This window comes from Cydia splendana, chromosome 2 (genome assembly GCF_910591565.1).
Source record: "Cydia splendana chromosome 2, ilCydSple1.2, whole genome shotgun sequence".
NCBI lineage: Eukaryota > Metazoa > Arthropoda > Insecta > Lepidoptera > Tortricidae > Cydia > Cydia splendana.
Genome location: NC_085961.1, coordinates 852378 through 876847, shown reverse-complemented (window position 1 = coordinate 876847; position 24470 = coordinate 852378). Strand labels below are relative to the sequence as shown.

General features: G+C 35.8%; 1 protein-coding gene and 3 non-coding genes across 4 annotated transcripts in view; 3 read left to right on the top strand and 1 right to left on the bottom strand.

The window, feature by feature from the left end:
- The first annotated feature begins 5981 nt into the window (after positions 1-5981).
- Positions 5982-24470, top strand: part of LOC134801636 (facilitated trehalose transporter Tret1-like) — a 54426-nt gene continuing 35937 nt past the window's right edge. The window contains exon 1 of the mRNA XM_063774258.1: positions 5982-6130. The gene's annotated coding sequence lies outside the window, so the exon portion shown is untranslated. The remainder of the gene's footprint in view (positions 6131-24470) is intronic.
- Positions 11250-11321, top strand: Trnag-ucc (transfer RNA glycine (anticodon UCC)). Its single transcript has one exon. It is a non-coding gene; the product is annotated as a tRNA-Gly (tRNA).
- Positions 15066-15137, bottom strand: Trnag-ucc (transfer RNA glycine (anticodon UCC)). Its single transcript has one exon. It is a non-coding gene; the product is annotated as a tRNA-Gly (tRNA).
- Positions 15258-15329, top strand: Trnag-ucc (transfer RNA glycine (anticodon UCC)). The gene has a single exon. It is a non-coding gene; the product is annotated as a tRNA-Gly (tRNA).

The following is a 24470-nucleotide window of genomic DNA, read 5'->3' as shown; positions in this document are numbered from 1 at the left end:
CTATATACTAGAAATTTGTAAATCTATGATTTGATACTTTGTCAAAAATACATTTTAAGTGCGTTAAGCAAGTTATAAATTTAGTTAAATTCAATATTTAAATGCATTCTTAAGTTGTGTTAGTGTACAGTGAAAGAAGTCTACATCATTAAGTTTAAGGTTTTCATTAAATAGTTTACATGCGCGTTTAATGAATACGTTTCTACCGTAGCCAGTGTGTTGCCAGCCAATGTTGTAATATTTCTAACATTACAACATTAAACTATATAATATATCCTGTTCAAGTCTTGAACTTCAAGCAATTTCATGTCATTGTTATCCCTGCTCTCAATAACAATTTTTCCTTATTTAGTCCAGAGCCGTTACCTGAGCAGAACCGACGTTAGAAACATAAGTTGAACCCAACAAATACAAGGAAAATAAATTGGTATCCGCAAACAAGCTCATTGACGAAGAAAAACTTCACAAGGATAATTCGACAACAAAAGACGAAGTAAGAAACAGTGACGCAAAAAAAAAGAAAACAATTTGAAATCGGAAACGTGAAATCTGTACTTGGAGTGTGAAAAAGTTCTATAAAACTACAAGGCGACACGGAAAAGTAAAAAGATTTATTTGACATAAAGCATTTGGATTGGCAGTTGGATATCACAGTTTTTAAATAAGCTTACGACGATAAGACAACAGATCAGAAACTTTTGTGAATTCAAAAGAATATTATGTAACAAGTCATAAAATGTTAGTTGTGTAGTGCCATTTAGTTAACGCAGGTGTGTTTGAAATTGTGATAATTGTAGATTTTTTTACACCTTTACTCAAGACAATGTACGGGTACAGTAGAGTGTCTGGTTCGGTACATACTTACAGCGAGGTTGACCAGACGAATCCTTCGAGGAATGTGTGTCTACGACTGTGGTTTTGTGTTTTAATTCTCTTGTATGTAATTGTGACCGTTTTAGCTTGTGCGTGTTGTTTCATGGTTGCAATATCTTGGTTTTCTTAGTTTGTACACAGATCATAATTATAATACTAGTAATTACTTAGGATTTATTTTAAATAGTCAATAAGGTAGTTTTATGTTTATTATGATAAATGACACAAATTAAATAATGACATCTTTCCCGTTATATTGACTGGTCGGTTTTGTTCTATGAATTTGGCAATTAGTTAATAAATTATACATAATTTTGTATTATTTTCACATTTTTTTAAAGTGCATTATTCTATGAAAGTTCATGAAAGGGTAAGTATTGTACTATTGTACCTTATAGGGTGGTATTTCACCAGTCCAATTTCATTGTCCAATATGCATTACGTCTCACTCTCTCATTTAACAAAATGTGAGACGCAAATACACATTGGATCAAGATATTGGACACGTCATGAAATAAATAAAAATAAGTTCTTAGTGTTTTGTATGAATACAGGTCCGTTAATATAATAAATATAATTACACGCTTCACCGTTTTTGTCCGGTCCTCGACAATCCATCGGGGTCACCGGGGATCGGGAAAATACATTTACCTAATCATATGCCCCGAGGTCCCCAGAAGATTGTAACCTCAGCTTTCTGATGACTTACAAATAATATTGTATTAATAGTAATAGTCCCGGACAAAAATATAACTGAAAAATGGCACATATTTATAAAAATAAATGGATTGGTTTGTCTGCAGACTTTAATAAAGCTTAATTTTTTTCCTGAATCGATTTTCCTGATCTTTTATTTATATTATTACCTTAGTCTTAATTTAAACCTGGTTTTTATTTAAGTATGACGGTGGCATGAAGGTATATTACACCGTATAAAAGTCCTCATAAATAACCATTTAGATAACCAGTTGTCTCCTGGGGAAAATATTCCCGCGAGATAGCTTCTGAAGGAATAAAGCGTCCAAATTTAACCACTTATCGTAGAGGGATCTTTTTTTATAGAAAAAATACCCGCCCACCAGCCTAAAGATAATATGAAAGATAAAATGATTTTGGTGTGTGCCTTAAAATTTGCTTTGACGACCAGAATATTCCAGCAGTAGTAGTCTTTGATATATTTTCGGTTTCTAACACAGTTTCTAATAAATTTTGGCATATTGATTGCTGTTTTTTTAAATACCCTGTGTAAATACTAATTGGATGGATCATTACATTGTGTTTACATGTTGCACTAAACTCGCTATACTTGAATGGTATGAAATATGGACCTCAAAGAACAAAGGCAATATTATTTTTCAATAAATTAAATTTCTAACTGGTTTCAAAATGATTGCCTTGTAACAGACTAGTGAAGGCACATCCATACAAAAACAGAAAGTCGTATCTCCATACAAATTCCAACGAGATATTATTATAATACGCCCTTTCGTCTTACGACAGTTTTGTTTTATAGGCCCGCCAGATGGCGGCTTGCAAAATGGAGGTAGCTGCCAATATTAATTACACAAATGCGTTCCTTCAAGTATTAATGTTTGATGGAATGGGACATGGAAATTAAAATAATTTGCAATAAAAATATTTTTCACGGATTTTCTTGAAAATGGAATGTTCTTGTTTCATTAAGCAGGTTTACCTATGCATGTTTCTATAGTCTGTATCTTTAGGTATTTAAATAAAAGTAAACAAAATCTTTACACAATCCAATATCACTACAGCACACAGCAATAGAACAAGTTCAACAATATAAGTACCTAGGAAGTATTATTACCAATGACTCCAGATGATCAATAACAATACAATCAATAACAAAAAAACACCTGCTCAAAGCACACATCTCGAAGAATGTGAAAAAACGTTTAGTTAATGCCTTTGAAATGTGGTATTGGCGGAGATGCTAAGGATTAGCTGGACAGAAAGGAAGACGAACGACGAGGTCCTGAGCATGGCGGGAGAGAAGAGATGAGAGACACAATAGCTAACAGAAGGGGCAAGATGCTTGGCCACCTGATACGGCACGACAGATTCTTATTAAACATCCTGGAGTGCAAGATTGAGGGGAAAAGACGCAGAGAAAGGCCCAGGCTCACATATCTCAGCCAAATAAAAGATAGAGTTTCTGTCGTGTCGTACGAGGGAGTTAAAAGGCTGGCCCAGCAAAAAGAAGAGTGGCGATTACTCCACCGACAAGAGCATAGCTCTTAAATATTGATGATGAAACAAAATCTACCCTCAAATGGCTCCTTAAGCCAGTTCACTTCAGTTGAGGGTAGATGAAAACATTACATGATCAAATAATCGAACGAGTGAGCGAAGCGAACGAAGTTCTTACATTCAACTTTGAAGACGCGGCTGGCTAGCGGCACGTCCCGGCATTTCGATGTTTTTAAGCTGAACTGTCAGAAGATAGTTTGATAATCAAGAACTAAAGTAAATTTGTTCTAATTTAAATGAAATTGGGTAAACAGGTAGTCGAGGGCATTATATTTTAGTCATTAAATTATGAGCAGGCTCGATCAAGAGGTTATTGAGCTAGAAGAGCTTAGAAGGCCTACACGGCTCGGCTTACACTTTTATAATATCGTTTTTAAATTTACCATTTTGAAATAATTAGCAAGATAAAACTAAACATAATATAGGTATTTGACATGAAATATTTCGGCTTACCACAGATACAGTTAATTTTAATCTATATGGTGACTTAAATCTATCAGTTAAGGGCTCCACAGACCTTGCAATAAATCCACGCGATTTTTGATCCAATGCCGCCTATAGTGCGACATAAAATAGTAGAAATTAAATAAAATTGAGTTCAAAAATGTCCATACAAAATTGTTGCCATGTGTTAGCATTTTACGTCAAAAGAAAGTGGCGCCCTCATTTATTAACCGACTTCCAAATCTCATAAGGAGGATGTTATCAATTCGATTGTATGTTTTAAGGGTTCCGTACCTCAAAAGGAAAAAACGGAACCCTTATAGGATCACTCGTGCGTTTGTCTGCCTGTCTGTCTGTCCCTCTGTCACAGCCCATTTTCTCCAAAAGTACTGAACCAATTTAAAAAGTTAAAATTTGGTACCCATGTGTAAATTCGTGACCCAAAGACGAATATCTTACGTAAACAAATGAATTTTAATCACGGAGGCCACTTTTGGGGGGTAAATGAGTAAATAAAAAAATGTTTTTTAAACTATATCGTGTTACATATCAAATGAAATAGCTCATTTTAAGAATATGAAATATATATTTTTTGTAATTTTAAAATAAATAGTTTAGAAGTTATTTAAGAAGATAGCCAAAAAATTACCATACCCCCTCCCCCTTTATCTCCGAAACCACTGGGTCTAAAATTTTGAAAAAGATATACAAAATAGTTCTTTACCTATAGATGACAGGAAAACCTATGTATATACATACAGATTGGTCCCGTTTTTGTCAAAACCCAGTTCTGATGATGGGATCCATGAGGAATCGAGGGAACTCCTCAAATCTTAAAGGCATACATATAGTGATTTATTTGTTTTTATCAACAAATCAAGCACACACATAGGCGTACCCACGGTGGGGCAAGGTGGGGCATCCCACCCTGGTCTGTGGTCTGACGAGAAGCTAAAAATTTTTAGGAACAATTAAGGCACGTAAACATATTTCTGCCCCACCCTTTAAAAAAATTAAAAAATGCTGGGTACGCCCATGAGCACATACATTAAAAAAAGTGACATTTGATGAAGTGGAACTGCTGATGATGACCAGAACGGAACTCTTTAACGACGCATAGTTCACGTTCGTTATGTTTGTTTTTAAGCAAGTTAAGTTTTTAAGCCACATTTTTGTCAAGCTCGAGTTCTGATGATGGGATCCATGTGGAATCGAGGGAACTCCTCAAATTTTAAAGGCATGCGTATAGATATTTTTGTATTTTCATCAGAAAATCAAGCATTTTGGGTGGGTTAGGTTAGGTTTGAACTGCGATCCTCACAGAACCGAACAAAAGTGGGTTAGGTTAGGTTAGAACTGCGAGCCTTACAGAAACGAAATGCTACTAGAAAAGTGGGTTTGGTTAGGTTCGAACTGCAATCCTCACAAAACCGACTGCTATCACAGAAGTGGGTTCGTTAGGCTAAAACTGCGACCCTTACAGAAACGAAATGCTACCTACTAGAAAATTGGGTTTGGTTAGGTTCGAACTGCAATCCTCACAGAACCGACTGCTATCACAGAAGTGGGTTCGTTAGGCTAAAACTGCGACCCTTACAGAAACGAAATGCTACCTACCTACTAGAAAATTGGGTAGTTTTACCTCCTTAGAAGCCGGTTTATTTTTCTTAAAAATTATTTTCTACTATTTTATGTCGCACTATACGAGTAAGTAGGTGCAACAAAATCGCTCTATATAATTTTTGCCAAACCGCGAGTTCTCAGTTCGGGGCGAACTACTAGTGTAGTTTAAAGTCAGGTCGTTCAGTGACAGATTCAGGCGGTTTTGTATTTGGTTGGTTAACCAAAAAATAAATGTTATAAGTACCCGAAAATATACAAATGATTTGTTTACTTTTATTTAAATTAAATACCTAAAGATAGAGTATAGTTTATATGCACCAATCAGAGTGAGCTATTTTCAAGGTCGTATCAAAACAAGATTAAAATCGTAACATATTGTTAAACTAGAATCAGCCTCCTGGGCGAACGACGAGAAAATATTTGAATTTAGGTAAATTCCCTTGTATATTTCGCGAATATAAAATAGATAATTTTCGAGAATTTTCGTTAGTAGGGGCATTTCAAGTTTACGACGCACATTTAATTAAAAGGACGCTTAGCGAAACAAAATGTGTGTCTTTAGGGGTTAATCTCTGCCTCCTCTACTCTATGCGCACCCCATTGAAGATGTAAACACATAAGTATAGGTAAACCCGCATAGGGGTAGGTTCAGTCAACGCGGCGCGCGGCCGCGAACGGACGCAGGCCGTTGCTCACGTCAGAAATTAAAAAAAAACATAATTTTTTTTTTATATCATCACATCCCTATAAAAGTTTTTATCAGCCAGTGCTAGAAGGATGCGTCGCAACTAATGTTCCTTTTTTTTTGGCAAAAATTTTTCAAACGCAGTTTCTTTTCTCATTAATCTCATGTTCATCGTTAGGTCGTGTGGTGAAATGTGAAAGTCAATTTGTTATGCCTTGGATGTGACGATAGTCTGTAAGTTTGTAGAAATCGATATCTAGCCGCTACAAACCCAGACATTGCGCTTCGTTTCATTTTGTTATAAAGATCATATCTGGACGACGGAGAATTTAATATCCGATATACAGATCCTGTTACATGTAGCTTTAGTTTATTTTGGTAGATATTTTTACTGTCGATATATTTTATTGCTTTATGAAGTTGTTAGAAATCTACTTTGGTTACCCATATTTTCTTACCTTATTTATTTTTACATAGTTCACCCGCTACGCTTACTAATTCACTTTAATCTTAATAATAATCAGCCTAAGGTATAAATCATTCTCATAACACTGCACTCAAAATTGACTGAATACACTCTTAGTTCCTTGGCAATAGAGACACGTGTCGTCTGCGAGCTGTTAGATGGAAAATGCTATGATTCTTTTACATGGTAAATATTTCGGACTATTATAATTTTGATAGGTAATTTAAATTTGAACGCTGTCTGACATGACTTAATACGTAGGTAAAGAGAATAAAATAAATAACAATACACACAATATACAGGTACAAATTAGGTACTTACCTAATACAATACAAGAGAATTGAGTAACATCTATTTACTGCATAATCCAGTAGCCGCTATAGATTTTTGCTTAGGAGACCGAATTTCATTTTGGCTACCTGCGATTTTTCCAGCCAATTCTTGCTATATTCAAAGAACCCGCAATTCCTGATACCGAGTATAAAAGTACCATGAGTAATGGAACACACAACACAAAACTTGTTTGACAATTTCATGACACTGATTTGATCACACGAGACTTTAATATTCATTCAAGGATTCATTTGGGACAATCATCATAATTATATTTAAGAATAAGACTCTTGTTATTGGAACGATTTTTAGAGCACCGTACAAAACTTTGTTCACGGTGCTCTTATGGGATCACTTCGGTCTTGCAAATCGGTTAAATGCGTTTTTCTCAAAGACCGTTTGATGTAGGTACCTGAAATTTGGAATAGTTATGGCAAGTACCATCACTAACACTGTGAATAAGTCGAAACTGCTTATTTCTGATTTTAGGGGGAAATTTAGGGGGTTAGAGGGTTAGGCTGAATTTTATTTTCAATTGTAAGAATCGTGTGAGGTACCATTAGAAAGCTTGCAAAAAATTGAGTCGATGGACTGATTTTTGACTTCATTTTAGAATGCAATAGTTTCGATAAAAAATGCATTTAAAGTTGCAAGTTTTCATACAAAGTTTTTCACCTCTGTCCTGTCGATTTTCGCGAAAACTATAGCTAACAGGCAGCTGACCAGTCAATATCCAACTAAAACAAGTATGGAGACAGCGGGAAAATTATCAGGTTAACTCTATCTTTATTCGTTTTTAAACTGCAGCCTGATCTTTGGTTGCTTAGGGCTAGCTAACTGATGCTTACACTGGTCATTTCATATTAGGATGTAGTTTTAGTGAGAAAGATCCTTACTTAAAACTTTGGCATTGAAATTTATGACTTATGTCTTTGATACAATGTTTAATTCTACTTACTTACTTTTGTGAGATATTTCATTTTTTTTCTGAATAGCCTACTATAAGTATGAGAGAGTAAAAGATCTGCAAAATGCAACCTTGTAATAAAGCAAATAAGTTTAAATTTCGAACGGGCTTTCCAACCAATGGACTATCGCAGTGTGTGCTCAGTAAGAATCATATTTATTATTGGAGTTTATCAGTACAAATTTAAATTAAGAATTCCGTTCTTCACTGTCGTTGTGTTTTTTTTTCACATTAGCGCACATTTAATATTTATTAACAGCTATGGCGTCATCTACCTATAGATTTTACTGAGAGTATCTGATTCGTCGAAACAGTATTCCTTCTCATTAAGTACCATTACATTTATGTATTAATTGTATACAGTATGTACATTTTTGAACAGATCGGTGAGAGCAGCATCTAGATACTGTTCTGTTACGAAAAAATAATTTTGGAAGACCGGGCGCAGCACGGTTCCATTTTTATCGACTATCACTATGCGCGTCCCTTTTGCACTAACATACTTGTTAGAACGTATTTTTGACGTGCCTGCCCAGTCTACAAGTTTAAAATACAACAATTGCGACTAAATCAAAGATTATCATGGGGTCGTATGTATACCCAGTATACAGCAGATTTAGTTTTTCATGCTCGAAGTTGCCTGTCAACTCTGACGTATATTAAATTGTCAACTATTTTGGTGTTTGAAAGAATCAATTCGGTTGGCCGAAATGGGACTTACGATTTTTCCTCTTATCACCTCCAAGATGAGGTTGATTGTTAGTGTTAGAAAGCTGTTATTTGCTATGGATATACAATCAACGCGACAAGGTGGTAAATAAAATCTTTAATCTCTAAAAAATATATCTAAGGTAGAAGCTTTATAACTTCTACATTACCTATACTAGCCCAGAGGCCTTTAATAAAAGCCCAAACTCCAAGGTCCCAGAGCTTCCAGACATTACCTTCTTATTTCCTAATAGTGAATAAAATGTACTTATGGGATAAATTAGTATAAGTATCCAAACTTAAAACCACCTAGGGATGTGTCGTACGGTGCTCTGAACACCGTAGTCTTGACTTCGTGCTTGGCCAATTATTATTTATATATATCGGTCCTCTGCAGCCTGATACGAAACGACTGAGTTTTTTTTTTACTTGATCCGTGTACGTTCTAATTGGCCTCCCTTTATTTCTCTTTGCTTCAACTCTCCCTTCTATGATGTTTTTGATAAATTCGTAGTGTTGTAGCAGGTGTCCAAGCATCTTTCCTCTTCTGTTCTCAATGATTCTTAACAAACTTTTCTTCTCTTCTACTAAACGTAAAAACCTCTTCGTTGATTTGGGACCATAGACGTAGAAAAAAAAGCTTGTTTTGTACCTACTGTTCCTGGGTTATGTCAAGTAATCTGTTAATAAGTAAAAACATTTATTCAAGTAGACGTAGCAACAAAGCTTTCGAATCATCCGCTACAAACGTCATTTTACGTTAGTTATCAAGGCAATTTCTAGAATCATTGTTCTTAAAGCGTAAAGCATAGGTACTGGAGCTTGATTTCTACTTGTGAGTATTAAAATCAGCTCAAACCACCCCTATGCGATGTCTATAACTTCCGACAGCACAAAAGACAAATACAATCTAAATCTGTTTGACCCATTTCTACGGGATTATAAAGCCTTAAGTCCTTCCGACCCACAGAACACAGTTAAAGCCTCTGCTTTATTACGCTGAGATTTCTACTCTGCTCGAGCACCCATAACACCCGCAACTGCCATTGAAAACCAGTTTGAATTCGGAATTTGTTGCAAGAGAGTTACGGCTGTTATGCTTGGTAAAGTAGCGTTTTGCTAGTAGTGTATTTAGGTCAAACGCAGATTCAGATTCTAACTTTGACTTTCCTGTTGTAGATAACTGCGAGTATAGTATAAAGTCACCGTAAAAACCCGTTTGTAGCGAACACGTTTTCCCTAGTTAAAACTAGCTTTCCGTAAAGCAAACTAAGAAAACTAGTTTTAACTGTGATTTTTCAATCATAACTAGTTTTTCCACAAATTCCCTTGGTCCCTTGGTTAAAACTAGTTTTCACTAACTAAAGGGCAGACTCCAACAAAAACCTTAAAAGTTTACAGTTGGCTTGACTCGATAGAAAAAAATCCTGAGAACATATCAAAATATTACCATACCAGTATAGTTTTTAGCATAAAATAACTAATGATATTCATCATCATCATCATCATGTCAGCCATAAGACGTCCACTGCTGAACATAGGCCTCCCCCTTTGGGGGGTGTATGCCATAATCGCCACGCTTGGCAGGCGGGTTGGCGATCGCAGTCGAGTACACCGAATTTGAGGGACGCTGCTGCCCGTCCACCGGTGGTCTTGGACGTAGTTTAAGGACATACCCGGGTCGGGAATAATGATATTGCCGAGAGCAAAATTTTATACAGAAGTAGATATAAGGTAAAAACCCGCGCAACGGCTATATCTTCCATCGCAAGTTTCGCGCCGCGCGATATATCTTTTCTTTCCTTCTAATTTACGCCCCCTTTTAACATAAACAACACTCAGTAAATATACTTATGTCTAATTCAAATTCTGCTACACAGCACGAAGCATGCATCTACATCGTTTGGCAACGTGTCCCAGGTGGCGGGCGCTGCGAAGTGTCTGCCATATTGTGAGCTTGTGTGCACAGATTATAAAATAGTATTGAGGGGATTTTAAAGTCAATTCTCTCTCACAAAATTTTGTGAGTCCAAAAAGGCGGCATACAAATTATGAATTCTGTGCCTTTTTCTGACAATTTGTCTTTAAGATTAACATGAACCCGCTGCCAAAAAGCCGCTCCCATACATTCGAAGTTAAGCTTTCATTTTAAAACGACATGCTTAAATTATATTTATGAAAATGGCATTTAAACATTTACGTAAGGTCTGGTGCTAGTTTTTGTTGCTAAAACTGGTATGCCATAAAAATATATAAAAAAAATACCTCAAGTATATCTAACATAGTAACTGATCATGTATAGTATAGTCTACATTTTTACCAGTGGATCGGCAAAAGTTCGAGACGTGTCCGGCAGCGGCGCAAAATGTCTATACCATATTGTGAACAATTTTTTGTGTGCAGATTTATTTATTGGGAGCCTATAATGTCCCACTGCTGGGCAAAGGCCTCCCCCCATTTTTTCCAGTCTTCCCGATCCTGTGCAGTCTCTGGCCATTCCCTTAAAAAGGAGTCTAACTCGTCTCGCCATCGCCGACGTGCTCTGCCAAATCCTCGTTTTGAGTTATGAAATTAAATCTAGAGAGGATTTTGCAGATTTTGCTGCTTGGAATTTTGACATTGCGGCAGCAATGCAGTAGGCAAAAATCTCGCGCTGCATTACTGCAGCACTAATTCTGATGTAGTCGGAATCCGAACGGGACCTTTACAGGGGAAACATAAGTGAAATCAGCTCTGGACTAAAAATATAATTTTAAATGTAAATGTCCAAACCTTGACATGGGTCTGCGAATTCTTTATTAATATTCTCAGCTGAGCAAATAATCTGCAAATTGAATGAATTCTTTTAGCAATGATAAAATTGGAAGACTTACACAGATGCGTTGGTGGTGTAATGGTCAGCATAGTTGCCTTCCAAGCAGTTGATCCGAGTTCGATTCTCGGCCAACGCATATATTTTTACACGACTCCACGTAAGGAAAAGAAAGGGATGCTATTACCAATCTACTTAGATATTTTATCTTTAAATCCGTTTTCTAAAAAGTATTTTGTTACTTACCTTCATATTTTAATATTATTAAGAACAGTGAAAATTAAATTCATGCGTGTTCATGCATTCAATTATACTACATAATTCATTATTCGTTCATAATCTATATTTGTTTCAAGTATCAGTTCATACAAGATTCATATCTACGCGTATACAGGGTGTTCCTAGCCATTGGACAAAGCCGAAATGTACATATGCATTAGGGTATTTAGAACCAGTACACAAAGTATCATAACAATCGGTGTAGCGGTTGCGAAGAAATTAACAAATTACGATTTTTTTACTTTGGAGCAACCTGTATGTGTAAGTAGCTCCTGAGCCTAGTGAGTATTATATTCTTTGCTCCTGAGGTAATAAATAGTATGAAACCTTCTTCGACCGTTTTGATTATCTTTTTTATTTATGACATTAATAAGATTCTGACTTTTGACAAATGTCATCATTGCCGCACATTTTCAAACAAATTGTCAAAAGCACTGCCATAGATTAATATAGTATGTTTCTTTTTATTGTCGATTATTGGAAATAACTTTTGTTTGAAAATTAATTTTTTTATCTTTTGTTCTAATTAAAAAAATATTACCGTTAGAGCATTTTTGAGAAGTAACCCTACGTGGGATTTCAGGGTTTGTCCAATGGCTAAGGTCACCCTGTATACAAAATCTCAAAATCAACGTTCCCTACTTAAATATACACCCTTTGAAGCATCCTTTCAAATGATCTCATTATTCTAAGCTTGATTTATCAAATGAAATAATTCATTAAATCCGCAACAAATCGCTCAATCGTCAGCCGCTTATTAAAGCGTCCAATTCTCGCGGGCAAATAACGATATTACGGAACAATGGAGGATGAAACAGTAATTGCGTTTGATGTTTCAATCCAGTGTTGCTAACTCTGATTTACAAATGTTGCCAGACGACTGAAGTTGCAAATACATACAATGTATATTAAGGGCACAATTTATTGTTACTATAAAATTTATGGATTAAGTGGCTATAGGTACCTATGTATTTATTCGGCTACTAAAAGTTACAGAAAGAGTTGGTTATAAGGCATATTCTGAGTCGTCAAAAGTCTAAATTTAGCTACAAAGTCGCTGTCAATTAATTATACCGATAGTGCCGACTTTGCTTCAAGTTTCTTCTTTTGAAACATGCTGTCTGTTCAATTCATCTCGCAGGCAAATAACGACATTATGGAACAATGGGAAATTGGCGTGAGGATCGAACAGTAATTGCGTTTGAATGCTTTATCCAGTGTTGCCAACTTTAATTTTCATATGCTAGACAGATATCCATAAGCTTGTTTCGTATATGGGGACAGTTTTACTAGTTGCTAAAATGTTTGGTAAAAATTCATAAATTGTGCAAATTGTTGATGCAAGATGATAAATTTAGCAATTTATATCTGCAATTTCATCACGTTGATAACAACGTATCTGTTTAATTGTACAGAATTATTGATAAAAATGTGCACATACGTCATAATACATGTTAACCTGGTATAAACCAGGTTTCTTTAAATGCCTGTTCATTAAAAGTGTAGAACATGAAAAATATATGCGTTGGCTGAGAATCGAACTCGGATCAACTGCTTGGAAGGGAACTATGCTGACCATTACACCACCAACTCACCTGTCTAAATCATTCAATTTTATCATTGATAAAAGATATCATTCACTCCTAAGATTATTTGTTCAGCTGGAAAATAAATAACAAGGAGGACAGACCCGTGTCAAGGTTTGGACAATTTAATTTAACAGTAAAATGATAAAGACATTTAGAATCAACCAACGATTGTGAAATTGTAATCGGAGTACAGCTGGTTACGTTTGTGTTTCTTATTTTAACACATTCAGGGCCAAGAACCCGACTGTCGGGTATACTGTTCGTAGCGACTACGCGCTACATACGGCAAAAACGTGGCTACTCGCTACAGCGTAACCCGTAGCACTTAGTGGCAATGAATGTGTTAAGGTAGGTATAGTTCGGATTCAGACTGCGCCGGTATTTCTGCTGCAGTAATGCGGGACAACTTTGCTGCAGCAAATGTGTCAAAAATCCGGTTATCAACAAAATAATGTATGAAAACAAGTTGCAGGGACCAGTGAAAAATGGCGTAAATTTTATTAATAGGGAAGCACGTACTCGTCCATACAAAAAGATAAAACTTTTTTTCATTTCTAAATATTTTCCATTCTCCATGAGTTTTTTAGAATTTAATTGACACAATGAAAAACTAGGTTTACCTATAAGTTTTCCGTTTTTCAAAAGTTGCAATACAAAAAAAAAAAAGCGAAACCTATAATATATTATGTTCGTCTTAACAATAAAATATGTGTCGACATCAAAATCAAAGTGATATGTTAAGATTTAGTTAGTGGAAACCGTTTTCTCATGGATATTGTATGAAAAAAGTACCTTTTGTCAGTAGACTCAGTAGTTATAGGTACTTCCCTCTTAAATGTGATTGTATTACAGATTCTAGGGACTGTATTTATTTACTCTCACACCTCGAAGAAACAAAATTTACAGAATGCGAGCTCGCAATTTCATTAAGCTGCCTTTCTATACCTACACTATATAGTCAATCTTATACCCCAAAAATATCCGGCGCAAGGTAATATTAAATTTTAAATTCTCAGAAGACTTTATACCATAATCTCTGAGCACATAAACTGAGCTCACACTGAGGGAGACATTTTGCAGCGCCACCTGGTGCCCGTTTCCTCGAACTTCGCAAATCCACCGCTAATGCACAGGAAATTGGTAAACGATGGAGATTGTATAATGTTGAAGAAAATTGAGCTACCCGTACGTTAACAAATATAATGTTCAAGAATATGTTTCTTACTTGCACGTTTTTAACAAAATATCATGCTTCGCACGGGTTAACAAATTATACATTTAAAACTTCCTCAAGAATCACTCTATGGATAGTTGAAAACCGCATGAAAATCCGTTCAGTAGTTTTTTTGAGTTTATCGCGAACATACATACATACTCATAGAGGGACTTTTTTTTATAAGGTGTAGTGACAAAAATGAGAATTACTTTTATTTTACTTTGATATATTTTATACTCGAATAATAAATAAAAATAGCTGCTAACTTCCCATTAAGTGTCATGATTTCCTAATATCCTCAAACCATGATGTTTTTACCTGACAGGGCGCCGTCTTTAAATGGAGTCAGAAAATTAATTTTATTTATAGCACCTTGTTCGAGCTCAGAGAATGATGTTTAATTAATGATGAATGACCTTTGACCTTTAAACTTCAAATTTGTAATCTCGGTGTGAAGTTTCGAAGGCGAAGTTGGGGAAATTCTGCATATTTGTCAGAACGGTGGGCATCTATCAGCCGTCATGTACACCGGCCGCTTCATAATTGTAACTTATCACAGTTCAATTACTTTAATGAACCTGCTATTTACATTGATTTACTGAAATGTTATGAAATACCTATTATTACCCCACAAACGCACTTATTAAATCCTATTAATTGACATTACCATGAATCACTAGCACACAGCAAATTGAATCTTCTTGATTTCAATCTGCATAAGGGCATATTCCAGTTCTAATTATTGTAATCAACTTTAAAAAGGTACCTGTTAACAAATGTCTACGAAATTAAAAAGACATGCGTTGGCCTAGAATCGAACTCGGATCAACTGCTTGGAAGGCAACTATGCTGACCATTACACCACCAACGCATCTGTTGAACTTTTCGAATATAAAGTAATATTTAAAGATGCCTTATTTATTCAGCTTACTTTAATTAAAAGTATACCTACTTGTAACTCTAAAGAAAATATTCGGGTGAAATTACATATGCGTTGGTGGTGTAATGGTCAGCATAGTTGCCTTCCAAGCAGTTGATCCGAGTTCGATTCTCGGCCAACGCACGTTTTTTTAAGTTTTTCCTCAATAATATAATATTTAACCCGTTTTCTGCAGCTATCCAATACCCTCGTCCGTCTGCAGTGAGCGTGTTATAAAGTAAAAATTGATTTGAAACCCTGAACTATTCTACTAGTCACAACAGTGTCTAGTTTTATAAAATAAGCCATAGCATTGGAGAACACCAAATGAGTCAATAAACGCTATCTCCATACGCTGGACCACAGCCAAACCCTAACGTCTTTTACATTTGGTCAAAATTTGCAGAACTAAAATCCACTGCATTGAGTCGTAGCCAACTTTGTTAGCGAAATATTCAGAGGAGTTCCGCAAGGAGCTACATTAAACCTTCTTTTTACTCGAGAAAAGTGTCGGATACGTGTGAAGCTATTTTTTTAACATCCTGATATAAGTAACTAAGAATCCGATATATGTCATTGTTTGAATGTTTGATAACTTAACTTTAAGTTCAACGATATTACTGCATGTTATTAGCTGCCATACGCATCACATTACCGACAAAATACCCCTTTTTGCAGAACGCCCCAGGCAACTTATATAAAAAAATATTCGCAGCAAGCTCAGCTCATGTTACCTCTTAAGCACTCCCATTTTATAGCAATCGAAACCCGGCACATATCCGGCACATCCGGCTCTTAATCCGGGTCGAGCCGGCGAAGAATTAACTGTGATCTGATTGCTGGGGATTAAATTGATTGATCAGTATAGTGGATATCGAGCGGAATGGACGTTTTATGGCTTCGGGATTTCGAGTCAGTCCTGCCGTGTTGCTGTACAGTCAGCAGCAGAAGTTGCTAAGCGGGTGAGGTGTTTAAAATGATCTTGACGCGACTTTATTGTTAAGAGAATAAGAGCGTGTCAAGGTAATTTTGAACAATTCGCCCGCTTAGCAACTTCTGCTGACTGTACAGTAAGTGCCCCAACTTAACTACCTACCAGCGTCGGCATACTAGCTGTGAAGAAAAGTGGATAATTACTTATTCATCTTAGGGCACTGACGGTATAAACGAGAATTTTGTAGATATTGTAGACATAAGGGAGAGTTAAAATAAAATCTTATAAACGAAAACAAACTGCGTTGTATTTTATAATTAAATAATATATATTTTGGGGCGATCTTGCACAAATCGGCCTAGCCCCGCAGTAAGCTAAATAAAACTTGTGTTTTGGGTAGGTACTAGACGTTAATATAAATAAAGGAGATCGTCAATTTTCTTAGGCGTTTGGGCCCACTCGCAAATTGAACGTATACATGTAATATATATAGGAAATTAATCGTTATAATTGCTAGATCATGATGATAAAAAACAGAATCACGAAATATAACGGGAATTTTGAGAAATACTGCAATAAAAACTTGAACATGACAAGAAAAACTTTTATATTCAAAAGCGTATACTACTCACACTATTCTGTAACAGTGTTTTGACTTTTTAAAAGAAAATAGACAAAGTCTGACATGTAAATGAAATTAGAATCGTATCCGCGTTCAATAAAAAGTTATATTTTGATCTTATTCGGAAGTTCATAGTTACTTCTACGGAGAGAGAACAGATTCATTTTAAATCTTCTTTCAATGAAGTAAGGTTTATTTAAGGTTGGCGTTACTTGAAAATATTTGACAGAAAGATAAAAATGGTTACGTTTAGTTAAACAAAAGTAGCATGATATCGTCGTACTCTGAACTCGTATAAATCTCCAAACTATGTAAGTAAATAAAAAGTCACATTACTATATTTCTTAACTACTTATTTTAGGCATTTTTACATCGATTTGAATTTAAAAGTAGGTATATATTAAATAAATAATGAATGACACTACTGATATTTTGAATAGTATCGAAACGCACTTATGTCAACTATGACTTATCGCTACCCACCTTATAGTTTAATGCAATGAGATTTTATAACTCCTTAGTGAAAAAACCTCACGGTTTGTGTGAATTTGAGCGTTATGTCAATGCCAATAAAGATGTTGACGACGGCAAGGCTTTTGTTAATATATAATACATTGATTTACGGAAATGAATAATATAATGTTTTTTAATTATATATTTCTAATTCCCGTTTCATTTTTACCCAATATTATATCTTTTTCAGTAATAAAATGTGTATATAATTACTGTAATAGTCTGTACCATATACGTGATGGTTTACTCTGGGCCCAAAATCGACGATCTCCTTTACGACTAATAATTTGCTAATATCATTGGTCTCTTGCCAGAAAACATGATTCCAAAAAACTACACATCATTCCGAAATATCAAAGAAACTATGTATAATACCTACATACAAACTTTTGTGGGCACGAATACGTTGACATTGGTTACCTACTTTGACTGTGCCAATGGCGATGGCGCTAGTTGTCTCGCAGAATTGTCAAAATGGCAGTTGGCCTTGTAAACTCACTACAGTCCGCCAATTTTGAAATATGGCATATTGGTCGTATTTCCCCTCCGAAGAAGAGCCGGTGGGTCTCTATTGTTTCCCAAATAGTTTAAACTTTAAAGTCATAATGTATTGTTTGTCCGAATTTTCGTTAGTCATAATTGTTTTTTTTTTCAGAAACGCGAAACTTTTCAGTATTGCCATAAAACAAACCCAACCTAACCTAACCTACCTACAGAATAACCTTACGAAAATCCTGAAAAGTTAACGGTTTCAGTTTTATGACTAACGATAATATGACAAACAATACATTATGACTTAAAACTTTATGGGAAACAAAGGGACCCCAGAGCCGGTTCATAGGGCCGAAGCACTTCAATTTTATTACAAAAAATGTTAAATAGGTATGCTTGAATGGAGCTACGAAAAACATTTCACCATTAAAATTCAGACGTTTGTTTTATTGTTCGGAATGGTGCCGGGGGTGACTTTTATCCGTATTTACGAACAGGCCCAGTTTCCAGTTTCAGTAGGTCACGGCTTCGGTGACGTCGTTTCAGGGGTGTTCGAGATTTCAGTGATAGCTATAGGTACCTAGAACTTTTACTAGCAAAAACGAGATATTGACAAAATGAAATACCTGTTATCGATACGCAAAGCGAGTCGAGAATAACTAGGTATATACATATAAGTAAATTATAATGAGTTTATTAACTCACCGAAGTGTTACAAGAATATAATCATGTAAATCAAATGCAAATCGACATATACATACATTAAACATTATTTTCTTGTAGGTAGGTACCTAAAACCAAAGAGAATAGATAGTATAGAGGGCTATTGCCATAGTAAATTTTGTAGTCACGGTACATTTACTGCCATCTATCGACACACGATTAAAACTTAAAATAAAATTGAAAATGTATAAATATATCAAAATATGTATACGGATAAATGATTTTTAATTTTTATTGTTCCATACTGACCCATGTTATTTCACTGATAATATGTGTTAAAATTGTTAAATATCAAACGGTGTCGTCAACGCCATCTAGCCGAGGATAGGCCAAAGGTATGGCGCCATCTATTCGAGAATGACTTTTTCTTGATTTCCGAGGCACGATTTTTTCTTAGACTTTATTCATCTTATACGAAGTTACATATATCTTTGCTAAAACTAATAATCAATTACTTACTCCTACTGTTTTTGGTAAAAACCTACACTATCGCTCTAAACTACTCTAAAGCATGTGTCGCTTTGGACTCATTACGAAACTTGCACCTCTAAATGTCAAGAGCCAATTTATCCACTTTCTCACAATGTGGTTGAGTGTTTTAGTTATTAAGTAGAAGGGCCTTAGTTAGCTAGAGGGCGCTAAGTGCGTCGCGACCACTGCGTTGATTGACTACCTACATACAAAGATGTAAGAAAGGGTGACATAAACTTTTGAATCACGACAGTTTAAATTTTGACAGTTTTATTGTTCGTGAATAGGTATGAAATGAGAACTTTTTGATATGAAAACAAGTGTCACCAAACTTACATACCATAAAAAACTTTTTTATCACACTCGCTCAGTAAACGTGGAATTGCACGCAGGTTTAGCGGGAGTTATAGAAAAAGCGTTCTCCCTAGGGAGTTATGAAGTTTCTAGTGCCATAATTAACAGTTTTTTGTCTTTATAGGTACTTAATTTTTGTATCGCAAGTGTGATGAAAAACATTGTGTGTAACTCGGGGCGTAATAACTCAAACTCGAGTCTATAAATCGCTCCGGCAAGCCGTCGCGATTTAACTTACTCTCGTTTGTAATATTCAACTTACGCCCCATGTTGCACAATGTACTATTACGTCATCCTAGGCCCGTAAATGGGATTTTCTTCCCACGGGACGGGAAGAAAATCTCACTTCCTGGCCAAGGCAAGACGTAAAACTTTATACAAACCACGGGCGGTAAATGTAAAAGCCCGAGATCGCATATTTATGGCCCTCACCTTCGGTTCGGGCCACAAACACCTGCGATCTGGAGCATTTACGAATTTACCTCTAGGTATGTAATGTACTATTTTACAGATTTCCAGTGGCGTAGCTAGGCGTGGGCGAATGAGGCCATCGCTCACGGCCTCGCACTTAGGAGGGCCTCGCAAAGCCAACCTTTTTATTACCTTGGGAAAACACATTGAAAAAGACCTCGCAGTTGTAGTTTTCGCCCACGACTGGATTGGTTGAGGTTACGCCACTGCAGATTTCATATACTACTACATTTTATACTTGTTTATAAAAGGTGTTAAATGATTAATAAGGTTAGATATGCGCTCCAGACTTTAACATTCTGTTCTAGTTTTATTATAATTTAATTTCTCTTTAATCACTAAACTTTCAATGTAATTAGTTACTAAAAGTGTCTAGTGGACCAGTAAGTGATTTGATTCAATATTTACTTTATTGCTACATTTCACAACTGTAAAATGAATTATAAGAACGATAAGAGTTTAATATTTCCGCGCGATGGCCGACAAACTGCAATGGCTGACGGAAGCGGGTAACGACTATGCGCGTCCGTTATTATTTGTTGTTATAACGAGGACTGCTGCTGAAAAGTCGATTTTGAACTGACTTCAAAGTTGTTGTCAATGTGTTCCATATTTGTATGTATGCATGAACATATTGCAACGGGAAGGTATTCATCATCAGCCTACTCTCTTCCACTGCTGGACATAGGCCTTTCCTATTGCACGTCATTGAGCACGATTTGCGGCAGCTCTAATCCAGCTCTTGCCAGCCGCCTTGCGAAGGTCATCGCTCCATCTAGTCTGAGGGAGTCCTGCTACGTTTGCCGATGCGCAGAAGGTATTGTTCGGATTAATTGTCCTACGCGACATTTCCATCTCCACCACTTATGTGGTTGGCAGTCCTCAACTGTGCGTTTCTCCAGAAACTTCCTGCCTCGCACAGATAAAATGTGGAACTGTCGGTGTGCTACTCTGCAGCGGCGCCACCATAATGAATACCAATGAATTATATAGTGAAATGATGTACCGAAAAGGTACATCATGTACGTATAATGTTTATGGCTGTACCTGTGATAGGAAACGAAATAATCGACAAAGAAAGTGGCGCCGCTGGGGAGCATACTCCCCAGCGGCGCCACACAGTACTCATATATAGAAATGATATTAGCTATTTCTTTCTTATGTAAATTGATGTACTAATGCTGTTTATTACGTACCTATTGAAAAAAAGAATTATTTTGCATTGATTAGTGATTTTATTTACATTTTAATTCCGCGTTCCACCTAAACGGTATGAGTTGTAAGAGAGGCGCGCGGGTGAGCGAGATGGAGATAGAAATTCTTCCCGCCGGACCGCGCTCCCGCGGCCCGTTCCGATTTTCAATAATAAATATTTTTGTTTTTGCTTTCGTTATGTTTCTGTGTCTGTACTTCTATATCAAAAGGAAAATTATATTAAGTACGTTGTATTTTTTATATTTAAAAGTATATAATTACATAACATTTTCTGTATGATAGTTTCAGATAAGAATTTTATCTTGTTTCATTGCGATTTTCAGTAGTCGGGTTTTAGTTTTTGAACTTATTTTTATCAATAATATTTTTATTTTGGCTTTCGTTATGTTCATGTGTATGTAAAAATAAAAATAGTTATTGGTTTTACAAGGGGGCAAAGTGTTGTTTAACCGCTCGTGCTAATATTGATACCCGAGCAAGCGAAAGATTCCAAAATTATATAAAAAAAGCGAATTATTGGTTCGAATAATCGAATCTTGAGCGTTGCGAGGGTTTTCGCGACACAACATTTTTCACCACACCAACCCAACGAAAATACTAAATGTAAAATATCAAAGAAATAAATAAATAAATATCATAGGACATTTTTACACAAATTGACTAAGCCCCACGGTAAGCTCAAGAAGGCTTGTATTGTGGGTACTCAGACCACGATATACATATATATATATTAGATATATATATGTATATCGTGGTCTGAGTACCCACTGAATACCCAGTATATATATATATAATTATATATAATATATAATTACTTAAATACATAGAAAACATCCATGACTCAGAAAAAAATATCTGTGCTCATCACACAAATAAACGCCCTTACTGGGATTCGAACCCATGACCATCGGCTTCACAGACAGGGTCACAACCCACTAGGCCAGACCTGTCGTCAAAATCAAACCAAATCAAATATGTATAAATGTTTTTTTTTTTTAATATATTTATCGTTCATTATAATCATTAAAAGTCAATTCTACCAGCCAGCATAAGTTAACAAGTTCAATAGAGTTAGACCAAGAAAAGTCTGCAGTGAATTTGATAGCGCACGCAGTGCAAGTGTTATTTATATGTCATAATTTCATAGAAGTTTGACGTTTAAAATAACACTTGCACTGCTTGGGCTATCAAAATCGCTGCAGACTTTTTTTGGTCTAACTCTATTGAACTTGTTAACTTATGCTGGCTGGTATAATTGACTTTTACTATACGCGATATAATCCGTTTTAATAGTTTTATTTCATGAGTAAAAATCGCGGTAACCGAAGACTACATATTATAATACGTAACGTATAAGTTAACAACTCAACATTTGCATTAGGTAATTTAATTTTCACCACACCAGCTTGGAAAGACTTACTTTGCACTTCAAAAACGGATAGCAAAGTTGCACTTTGCTATCAGTAATTCACGTGTGAGGCAAAGTAATCAAATGAAAATTTTGAGTAGTTTTCTTATGTTTACTGGTAGAATTGACTTTTAAATGATGATTTTCGATGATAAATATTTAATAACATTCATTTGAATTTGATTTGGTTTGATTTTGTTTGATATTTTACATTTAATATTTGCTTCGGGTTGGTGTGGTGAAAAATTTTGTGTTTCACTCGGAGGCAAATTTTGTTTAACCCTCGTGCTTTGAAACCCTCGCAACGCTCAAGATTCCATTTTTCGAACCACTCGCTACGCTCATGGTTCAATTTTGGAATCTTTCGCTTACTCGGGTATCAATATTAGCACGAGCGGTTAAACAACAACTTTGCCCCCTTGTAAAACAAATAACTATTTCACTAGACCAACTGGTAAAAAGGCTCTCTTGATTGTTCAAAAATTTTGTTTGATATTGATATCTTACAGTTCATATTTTCTCGGGTTGGTGTGGTGAAAAATTTTGTATTTCACTCGGGGGCAAATTTTGTTTACCGGCTTTAATGCTCATGCTTTGAAACCATGCTTTAGCTTGAAAACGAGCGGTTAAACCACACTTTGCCCCTTTGTAAAACCAATAACTATTTTTCTTTTTACATACACATGAACATAACGAAAGCCAAAACAACAATATTATTGTTAAAACAAAGTTCAAAAACTAAAACCCGACTACTGAAAATCGCAATGAAACAAGATAGAATTCTTATCTGAAACTATCATAGGGACTGTCCATAAATTACGTCATCGATTTTTGACGATTTTCGACCCCCGTCGCCATGCTACCATCATCCGATATGCAGACCCCCCCCCCCCCCCCCCTAATTTGAAATGACGTAATTTATGAATAGCCCCATACAGAAAATGTTATTTAATTATATACTTTTAAATATAAAAAAAATACAACGTACTTAATATAATTTTCCTTTTGATATAGAAGTACAGACACAGAAACCCAACGAAAGCAAGAACAATAGTTATTTGTACAACAAGAGATCAAAGTTTGATATTTCTTCGATGCTTATTTTGAGTCCCGTGCTAGCGAAAGATTCTATAATAGATTCACGAGCGTAGCGAGTTTTAGAATCTTGAGCGTAGGAAGGGATTCAAAAGCGCACGAGATGTAAATAACTTTGATCTCGTGTAGTACACAAAATTTTTCACCCTAAGCAGTGAGAACATACCTAGAGGGACAGAGATAATAGAACCCAAGTATATCGAACTTGTATTAGACCCCGTATGTTGAAATGACATTTGACTATAAAGGTCACTTGAATGTCATTTTGTCTCACTCAGTGAGCAAAATCGCATTTTGCTTGAACAAGAACAATCGCATTTTGAACAATAGTTATTTGTACAACAAGAGATCAAAGTTTGATATTTCTTCGAGTGCTTATTTTGAGTCCCGTGCTAGCGAAAGATTCTATAATAGATTCACGAGCGTAGCGAGTTTTAGAATCTTGAGCGTAGTAAGGGATTCAAAAGCGCACGAGATGTAAATAACTTTGATCTCGTGTAGTACACAAAATTTTTCACCCTAAGCAGTGAGAACATACCTAGAGGGACAGAGATAATAGAACCCAAGTATATCGAACTTGTATTAGACCCCGTATGTTGAAATGACATTTGACTATAAAGGTCACTTGAATGTCATTTTGTCTCACTCAGTGAGCAAAATCGCATTTTGCTCACTGAGTGAGACAAAATGACTCAGTGAGCAAAATCGCATTTTGCTCACTGTTTTTAAGAAGCAAAGTACCCTTGTTCGAGCTGCTGAGGTGAAAAAATATTTATTATTGAAAATCGGAGCGAACCGCGGGAGCGCGGTCCGGCGGGAAGAATTTCTATCTCCATCTCGCTCACCCGCGCGCCTCTCTTACAACTCATACCGTTTAGGTGGAACGCGGAATTAAAATGTAAATAAAATCACTAATCAATGCAAAATAATTCTTTTTTTCAATAGGTACGTAATAAACAGGATTAGTACATCAATTTACATAAGAAA